Below are 8998 nucleotides of genomic sequence, written 5' to 3'. Positions count from 1 at the left end.
TTTGCTCCTACCATAGTGCAATGCCTGACCCAAGGCCCCAACAGTATCTGTAGATGGAACCTTCCAGAACTTCGAGTCAAAGTAAAATTTTCCTTTTTTTAAAAAGATGTGTGTGTGTGTGTGTGCACGCACGCGCGTGTGTGTGTTCTCGTGTGCTCACCTCTGCATTCATGTGGAGCGGCTAGAGGCGACATTTTCCTCAATCACTGCTCGATTTAACTGTCGTCTGTCTGTCTGTGTCTGCCTGTCTGTCTGTCTGTTTGGTTTTTGAGGATCTCTCACTGAATTTGGAGCTTACCATTTTGGCTATACTGGCTGCCCAGCCAGCCCCTGACATCCTCTTATTCCCACCTTCCCAGAGTGGTTCGCACTGCCACGCCCTTCTTTACTTGGAGTCAGAACATCTGGATTTAGGTTCTCCCACTTGCAACAAGGACATTCCCACTGAGCCATCTCCCCGGCACTAAGGATAATAAAACTGGCCTTCATTTCCGTTGGCGGGAACATGAGGATGGCCTGTGAACGCTCCTCCTGGCTCATGGGCAACTTCATAAGACGTAGCCCTGAAGGGGTTGGGGATTTAGCTCAGTGGTAGAGCGCTTGCCTAGGAAGCGCAAGGCCCTGGGTTCGGTCCCCAGCTCCGGAAAAAAAAAAAAAAAAAAAAAAAAAGACGTAGCCCTGAACACAGAGCCAAGAAGCACACACAGTCACTGTGAGGGATCTGGCCAAGCTACTGCCTCTGAGAGTGTCCATGCCTACACTGTGCTGAATAGACGCTCACCCCATGGCACACTTGTGGATGCTCAGTGCACCCTGTCTTACACATAGTGCCTGTGACCCACAGGAGTGGGTGGAGTAAGTCATAAAATGAACATAAGTTTCCCAGACTCCCTTGCACTCCATTGACCTTCCTCTTCTGTACTTTCTCCCTGCTTCGCCTCCCAGCCCTCCACTTGCGTTTTGTCATTGATTTAGAGACACTCTTCCTGTAACTGGACTGTTAACTCTCTGCTGCTGACATGTGACTTTCCCTGGTGACACAAGCCTCCCATAGCAACTGGCAACAGACCAAAGATGGGATTCCTCCCAAGCCTAGTGAACTAGTGCATTCCTAGGGCTTACCTAGGTGAGGGCTTATCTCCAGGAGCATGGGTGAGCCCAAAGCAGCTACACATTGAAAAGTCTCCCCCATCGTGGCACAGATAGCGTGAGTGCTCCCTTCCATTAACCTTCCACCCCGTATGTCCTTTAGCACTCCTGACACTGTGCACCAAGAGCAGAGTTAACGCACAGTTGGGGACAGCTGCTGGAGGCAGAGGCTGTGGTCTCAGGTGAGGATATCACACCCTTCCCTGTCCTCCTTCTCAGAGAGAATCAACAAGCCTGATCCTTAGGGTCGCTCCTGGGTAGTCACATTACTCTAACGAAGATGGCATTGGCTTTGATGTTCAGAGAACCCTGCCCCACCGTACTCTATGCACCTGAAGATCCTGGTGTCCCGAGAGAGTGTTTTTGTCATGATGGTTGCTATCGAGGCTGCTTCAGCATAAGGAGCAGGTGGTCAGACCCATAAGGCTTCTTGAGGTTGGCAAGCCCTAAGATCAAAGGCACTGAGTTCCCACATTGATCCCTTGAGTTTTCCCATGAACCCTTCTAGATCTTCTTCAAGCTCAGGGGCTGACACTTGATCAGAAGTCATTCATGACCCCATGACTTCTCAGTTTCCTCATCCTCCTTCCTGTCTTCTGTCACCAAAGGCTTCAGAGCCAGTCTCCAGAGACTCCCAGCTTCCTGACCCGGGATTCAGACTGCTCAGCCCCGTGACAGAAAGGGCTATGGGTCTTAGAAGGTGGTGGTGACCTCTCTGCTTTTGTAGAAGACTCAGTGGAGATTCAGGGCTTAGAGACTGTGACAGAATCTAGAATCATCCAGGAAACAAGTCTTTATACACATCCGTGGGGAAGTTTCTAGATTAAGCTAATTGAGGTGGTAAGACTCATCCTAAATGTGGGTCTTACCCATTCTAGGCTGGGGTCTTGGATTACATAAAAATGAGAAAAAGCTGACCCTAGCATCTCTCTCTCTCTCTCTCTCTCTCTCTCTCTCTCTCTCTCTCTCTCTCTCTCTCTCTCCAGAATAAATCCATTCTTCCTAAATTGACTTTTTTTTGGGTATTTTGTTATGGCAGTGAGAAAAGTAGCTAGGCTCTGGGAACAATGGAGAGACACCCAGGAAAAATACTAGAATTTGAATTTTTCCTGTGTAACTCTGGCTGTCCTGGTCTCTCTGGAAACCAGACTCAAACTCAGACCTGCCTGTCTCTGCTTCCTGAGTACTGAGATTTTTTTTTTTTTTGGTTCTTTTTTTTCAGAGCTGGGGACCGAACCGGGGCCTTGCGCTTCCTAGGTAAGCGCTCTACCACTGAGCTAAATCCCCAGCCCCCTGAGTACTGAGATTAAAGGCATGTGCTACCGCCACCAGGTCAAGAAGAGTGAGTTCTGCTACCTAGCAGGGACTGAGGCTGTTAGATCCCTGAGTGAGACTGAGTCTTGGTGGCTTCCTGGCAGCGGCGGCCTCACTGTATGCAGTGGACACAACAGAGGAGGGCAGAAAGCACACTGGGAAGTGAGGGTGGACACTGAACCTTCCCGTTTCCCCGTCAATTATTGTGACCATGTGGGAGCCCTCAAAGTGGGAGGGCAAGGGACCACAGGGCCACACTAAACTAACACTGACCTGTGTACATGGTTCAAGAGGCAGCTTAGCTCACTGTCACCCTGGACAGCTCCTAGGTGGCCTGAATGCTACACTCCAGGAATCATCTTAGCTGGTCACCACACATGCATTGGCCTTGATTTACAGAGTGGTCAGCAACTTAGAGACAAATATAATGAGCATTCTAACTGTAGTGAGCCTAGGCCCTCATACCTCCACCCGGCCTCCTGAGAGCTGCTGGGTAGTGGCCTCCACATATGAACACGTTGAGTCTATCTTTGCAGAGTGGTCAAGGGCTGAGCACAAAATCCTGAGCCTGGGATTCCTTTCAGCAGCATCACATCACATCCTCCAAACTGTAAGCACTCAGATATGATGTGCCAGTGTATATATGCATCTGTGTGGGTGAGCATGTGATGTGTGTGCATACATGTTAGCATGTGCATAGTTTGCTAGTGCACAAACATACACATACATGTGACTGGTGCGTTGTGGTTTATGGCTGCCCGTGTGCGCGTATACAAATAGATAACATTGAACACAAGCATACACGTGGGTAAACCATGTGCTATGCTAGTTCACGAGGGCACACATGAGTATGGATGAACCTATATGTGTGTGAGGTGACGTATGTGTCATCATGTGGCTTGCTAGTGCGTGTATGTACGTGCACATGCACGTTAGTGACTGTGGATGCTTGTGCAGATCATAGTGCACACTTGCGTGGATCATGCTGTATTTGCACGCGCGTGCTAGGATGTGGGTAAATGTGCATCTGTGTGCGTAAGGGACACGCTCAGCTCCTCTGGATGTGAATGTGAATTGATGTGTATTAGAGGGCGCGTGCTCTGCCTCTCCCTGTCCACAGACCTCAGCTCCCTGGCATTCTGACTGGGAAGAGCATGTCCACCGTGGCAGCTGCACGTCCTGCAGAAATGAGGGCAATGGAGAAGCCGCCCCAGTATCACACTCTAGTAAATGCACGTCTCTCACACAAACAGTCTCTGTTCTTAGAATATCCTGCTCATGGAACCTTGAATGACCTCTGTGTGGGAGACAGCAAGGCCCCCATCATCCATGGCTCCCATGCTCTGGAAAGGGATCTTCTCTGTACCCACCTAGGTCTGGCAACTCTTCCCTCATTCCCTTCTGAAGGCAATGGTCTCTTTCTCTCCAAGACAGTCTGGGCTTTTCAGAGAAGTACCATCCACTCATATTCCCAGGCTGTTCCTGTGAGTCTAATAAGCCCGTACAGCACTTTTCTAGAGAACAGACACCTAGGACCCATGGGACAGTGCATAGTGGAGGGGTTTGCCTAGGAGTCATGTGGTTTACCTCGGTGTATATGCAGAGCCTTGGGACTTTCTAGGGGCCTCATATCCTCTAGGCAATGGCCAGTCTTAGAGCAGCCTCAGGCACATCTCAGCAGAGACCCTGGGAGTACACAAGAAGCTATTCACATCTGTCTCGTAACGGGCCCTGCGTTCTCTCCTGCTGGCCAACGGTAGCTCAGTGGTGACCCGTGGCAGAGGCTCAACCTCGGAAGCGATGAGGCACTGCCCAGCACTGGCAATTCTTTTTCTCTCCCTACTCAGGGAGCAGAGGAGCCCACAGCAGCCTCTATCTTAACCCGGCTCCTGACTGTACCTCCCAGGATCGCCAAACAAAGGCTCAGGAATGGGATTACAAAGGGTATGAGTGGCCCCTGGCCCCTATGCCACAGCTTTCTTAATGGTTAACTGCTTAATAAAAAACAGGCGATAATGAGGTTTTTGATCCCTTGTCGGCCTCACAGCTGAGGAGGCCAGGGACCCAGTAAGAGCATGCCACTGAGGCGGCCCAGGCCCGACCCCCTTTCATCTTCAGCCAAGTTGCTCCAAAGAGCCCTTTTTTTCCCTAAACCAGATGCTCTTTGCCAGGGCAAATTCCACAGTAAAAATAGAAAAGGAAATTCTTAACCCACTGTTTCATGTGTGACAAGCGGTTTTGTGGTGAGACGGTGACCTCAAGAGTACACCGTCCTCTCAGAGCCTCACCACTGTCCACCAGGGCGAGCAAATGTGGCATCTCAAGGCCTTTGGTGTTCTGTGGCCAGCTAGCCATGACTCTATGATGGGGACCACTGGAGCTGCCCACAGCCCCTCTGCTTTGATCTGAATCTGCAGTGTGGACACAGCCGACCACCGCAGCGCCTCAGATCCCCGGAGTCGCAGGCCATCACAGCACAGTTCATACGATCGCATGCCAAGTCAGTAGGACATCACAGAAGATGATGGTACCCAAGCCAGGCATTGAGGGGAAGTCTCAGAAAAAAATCCAAAGCTGGTTTCCGGAGGGTGACAGGAAGGTGGCCCAACACATTTGTAGATGGCAACATCACCCTGGAATGTCAACTTCAAGCTAAGCTCATTAATTATCCTGTGTCTGCACCCTGGAAACGCAACTTTGACCATGAGTAAAACCTCAGTTGAGGAGAAGGACGCAAAGAAGGCGGTGAGCCTGGGGTATAGCTGGAAGAGGAGGAAGGGAGGGAAGGCCAGTGTCCTTGGAAAGGAGGACAACAGACCATCAACTCAAGGCAGTGTCTGGGACAAAATGTGGATCCCTGCAGACACTCACTTCCCTAGGAAGGTGTAACCCGGGCATCATGAGGCACCATGGTGGGAGCATGTACTTCTTTTGTGAACACACTTATGTTTCCCCCATTACCCAGAGCCTGCTGTGGCTCCCACTGCCTACCCTTGTGGTCCCCATCTTCCAGAGGAAGTGGCATTTAAATAAAGTCAGAGAAGAGGAGGAAGGACACCACCAGAATAAGCCTGGAAAAGGGGGAGCCCAGACCGTAGGAGGATCTGTGTGGCCTGGTGATGCCAGGACGTTACTGGAAATAGAAGAGAAAGTGGAGTCTGGGAGAGTATGATCTCCCTGGGAGTCGCTAGTGCCTTGAAGGGAAGCAGAATAGCCCCAGAGACTATAGGTCAGGGGAGCCTCAGAACGTGGTTAACTAGCTAAGCTCCTCTCCCCACCCCCGGAAATGAAATGAAGAAGGTGAAGCCAGAAGATAGGGAAGCAGGATGGGAGGTCTCTCTGGCTACACTCAGGGCAGTGCTCATCCTGAACACACAGGAGGAAGGAGGCACAGACAGGAGGCAGCGTGTTGGAGCTGGAGGGAGGCTGCCTGGCCAGGCATCTGCAAAGCAAGCTAGGGCATGCCAGTCAGCCCCCTCACTCCCTATCGCAGCCTCAGGCCCCTGCTCACCCAGGCCCAGCCCACCCCCTTCTTAGTCCCAGGAATTCCTGGCTGCACATCCGATTGTTGCTGTCTTTCCTGCAGGTCAGGGCACAGCCTGGAGGGAGAAGGGTTCTCTGCACTGATGACTTGGGTTTGCAATTTCAGGCCTGCTCTGAACCCAGCCTAGCGCTTGGGCTGTAAGGAAAGATGGTTGCTTCTGCAGTGTGGGGGGGGGTCTGGGAGATCTTGGGGGAACAATGAGCCAGTGAGAGAAGGTGGAGAATGTTACCAGCCCTCCTGGCAAGAGTACAGAGTACAGACACCGGTATTAAACGACCTGTGTAGCTTTGGCAAGTCCTTTCCCTGATAGAAGATGCAGACTCCTCATCTAAGCAAGGGGATCAATAGTGTGCTACGAGACGCATGTAACTCAGAACCTATGGGAACAAGGTTTCTCTGGAGTCTGAGGATGGGCGGCTAGATGGATGAATGCACGAATAGATGGAGGGGCAGGCAGCTAAATGAATGGATAGATGGATAGATGGGTGCATGGGTGGAGAAGAGGATGGATAAAAGGATGCATGGAAGGGTGAATGTGTGGATTGATAAATATGTGGATGGATGGTGGCTAGGAACTTTAGTTGCTGTGTGGTGGGTGAATGACTGGTGGATATGTGCATAGGGAGATAAGTAGATTGGTGAGTTGGTAGATCAATGAATGTGCGTGTAGATGGGTGGGTAGCAAGCAGTCCCAGCATCCTTATCTGCCAAATTTCGTCATCAAAGACACCATTCCAGTTACAATGATAGTTACTCATGATTCACAACAATTATATCTTTTTTTTTTTTTTGGTTCTTTTTTTCGGAGCTGGGGACCGAACCCAGGGCCTTGCACTTCCTAGGCAAGCGCTCTACCACTGAGCTAAATCCCCAACCCCAACAATTATATCTTGAATCGATTAAAATTCGATCAAATGCAAAAGCCAGTTTCCAGTGCTCCCGGGTGCCGTGCTTGAGAGCTCATAGCAAGATCTACCCAGTCCTGACTGGGATGTTCTCCCTCCAGTCCTTCCTGGCCCTTCCTGCTTACCTCTGCCTAGTGCCTAACACACAGCTCATAGTCTTGGCCTCCCTGTTCGGTTCTCAGTGCAATGCCCTTGTCCTGTGTACAACAGCCCCAGAATGTGTCACAGTGGCAAGGCCACCTTAATTGTTTGTTGGTTGGAATCCAATGCCCAAGAGCTCAGTGAGGGGTGGAAGGGTGGACATTGGCTCTCCGTCTATCCCAGCAGCCTGGCACAAAGTTGAGGCTCTGACTGTCAACTCTCCAACTGCAATGGGAGCTGCCAGCTATAGAACTCGGCCTTTGTGCCCAGAGGGCTAGCATAGCCCATGACCTACAGGGACTTGGGCCTGCAGTAGCTCCTCTAGGCCCACACCTCTGTAGTCCTTCACTGCAGAAGGTTGCTATTCTCTGTCCCCAAAAGGATTCTTGGTACCAAGCTGGGTCAGACTCAGTGGTTCTGCAGGGTGTCAAGGGGTTGCATGTATAGACATGTATGTTGTATATACATGTTGCAAGGAGTAGAGTGGCAGAGGACCACTTTGGGTTCCTCAGGAGTGGGTGTGTTCCTGGGAACTAGGGCTCCTTGTAAGGTAGACTGGCTGGCCAATGAGCCCCAGGCATCCCTCCTACCTCTTTTTCCCCAGTGCTGGGATTAGAGCAAATGTACACCACTATCCTACTATACCTACATGCATTCCAAGGATGGACTCCGGTCCTGATGCGTTCACAGCAAGCAGTTCATCTCCCCAGCCCCAAGCATGGTGCTTGCTTTGGACGTTAAATGAAAAGCCCTTCCCACCTTGATTGCAAAGACTTTAATAGCTGCATGGGACCCTGGCACAGCATTCACCTCTCTGGGTCTTCAGTCTCCAATTCTGTAGCATTTGGTAAGTGTCCAAGCCCTGCTGGGAGGACCACGTAACCCAGGTCCTGACTGGGGAAAGCACGGTCAGTGCCCTGGAAGGGTCCGTCATCGGTTCCACAGAAGGAAAAGAAATAAGTCCTGACAGTCTAGGAGGCCACAGAGGCCACACCAGCCCATGCCCTGCTCCTGAGAAGACAATGGACACGGGGGAGGCCCAGCCACAGGTGGGAATCCTCTGTGGAGGACGCAGTGGAGACAAACAAGCATTCCCTGGTCACTCCACCCTAAGGGCCAGAGTCCAATTTGGCACGAGTGAGAGATGAGGCTTCTCTCATGGGCAGGGGCCACAGCCTTTTCTTAAAGAACAGGAAACAGATGTCTCTACAAGGTGGGCTCCACCTATGGAGGGGGTGTAGAGGAGGAGGTCCTTGCAGGACTGGAAGCAGGGTCTACGTAGGCCTCTGTAACAGAAGAAGTTGGACAGGCCAAGAAGGGTCTGGTCAGCCTGGATGAGAACAGTGACCCCCAAAATAGACACACAAGGAGCCAAGTGTCAGGGAGGCCACAGGGACTGAGCTTCTCCGTGCCAAGGCCCAGCAGAGAATATCCTGTGAGGCCATTGTTTCTCCATGAGACCACTGGGCGTGCTCAGTAACCACTCCTTCTAACTCTCCACCAGAGAGAGTCCCAAAAAGGCAGTGGAGGGAGTTAGGGCGCTCTGCATGGCCAGGCAAGTGTGATGAAGTCAGTACCACGACAGCACTGGATATGAACGCACAGGACAACGGTGGTCAGTGCAGTTGGCCTCATTCCAGTTGGGCTTGTTTTGCATTACAGTTCTAAGGTCCACCATGGCAGGGAAGGGTCAGCAGCAGGAGCTCACACATCACATCCACCGTCAGGAAACAGAGATGGGGACTAGTGCTCTGCTCACTTCCTCCTTTTTATTCAGTCCAGGACCCCAGTCAAGAGATAGTGCTGCCCACACTCAGGGTGGGTCTTCCCATCTTAATTAACCCACTTTAAAATGTCCCTCACAGACATGGCCAAGGACTGGGCTCCTAGGTGACTCTAGATCGTCAAGTTGGCTATCAATAATGATCGTCACCGGGACTGGCAG

This window comes from Rattus norvegicus, chromosome 12, assembly GCF_036323735.1.
Source record: "Rattus norvegicus strain BN/NHsdMcwi chromosome 12, GRCr8, whole genome shotgun sequence".
NCBI classification, from domain to species: Eukaryota; Metazoa; Chordata; class Mammalia; order Rodentia; family Muridae; genus Rattus; species Rattus norvegicus.
The sequence above is the reverse complement of the archived record's forward strand: the minus strand, read 5'-3'. Positions refer to the sequence as shown.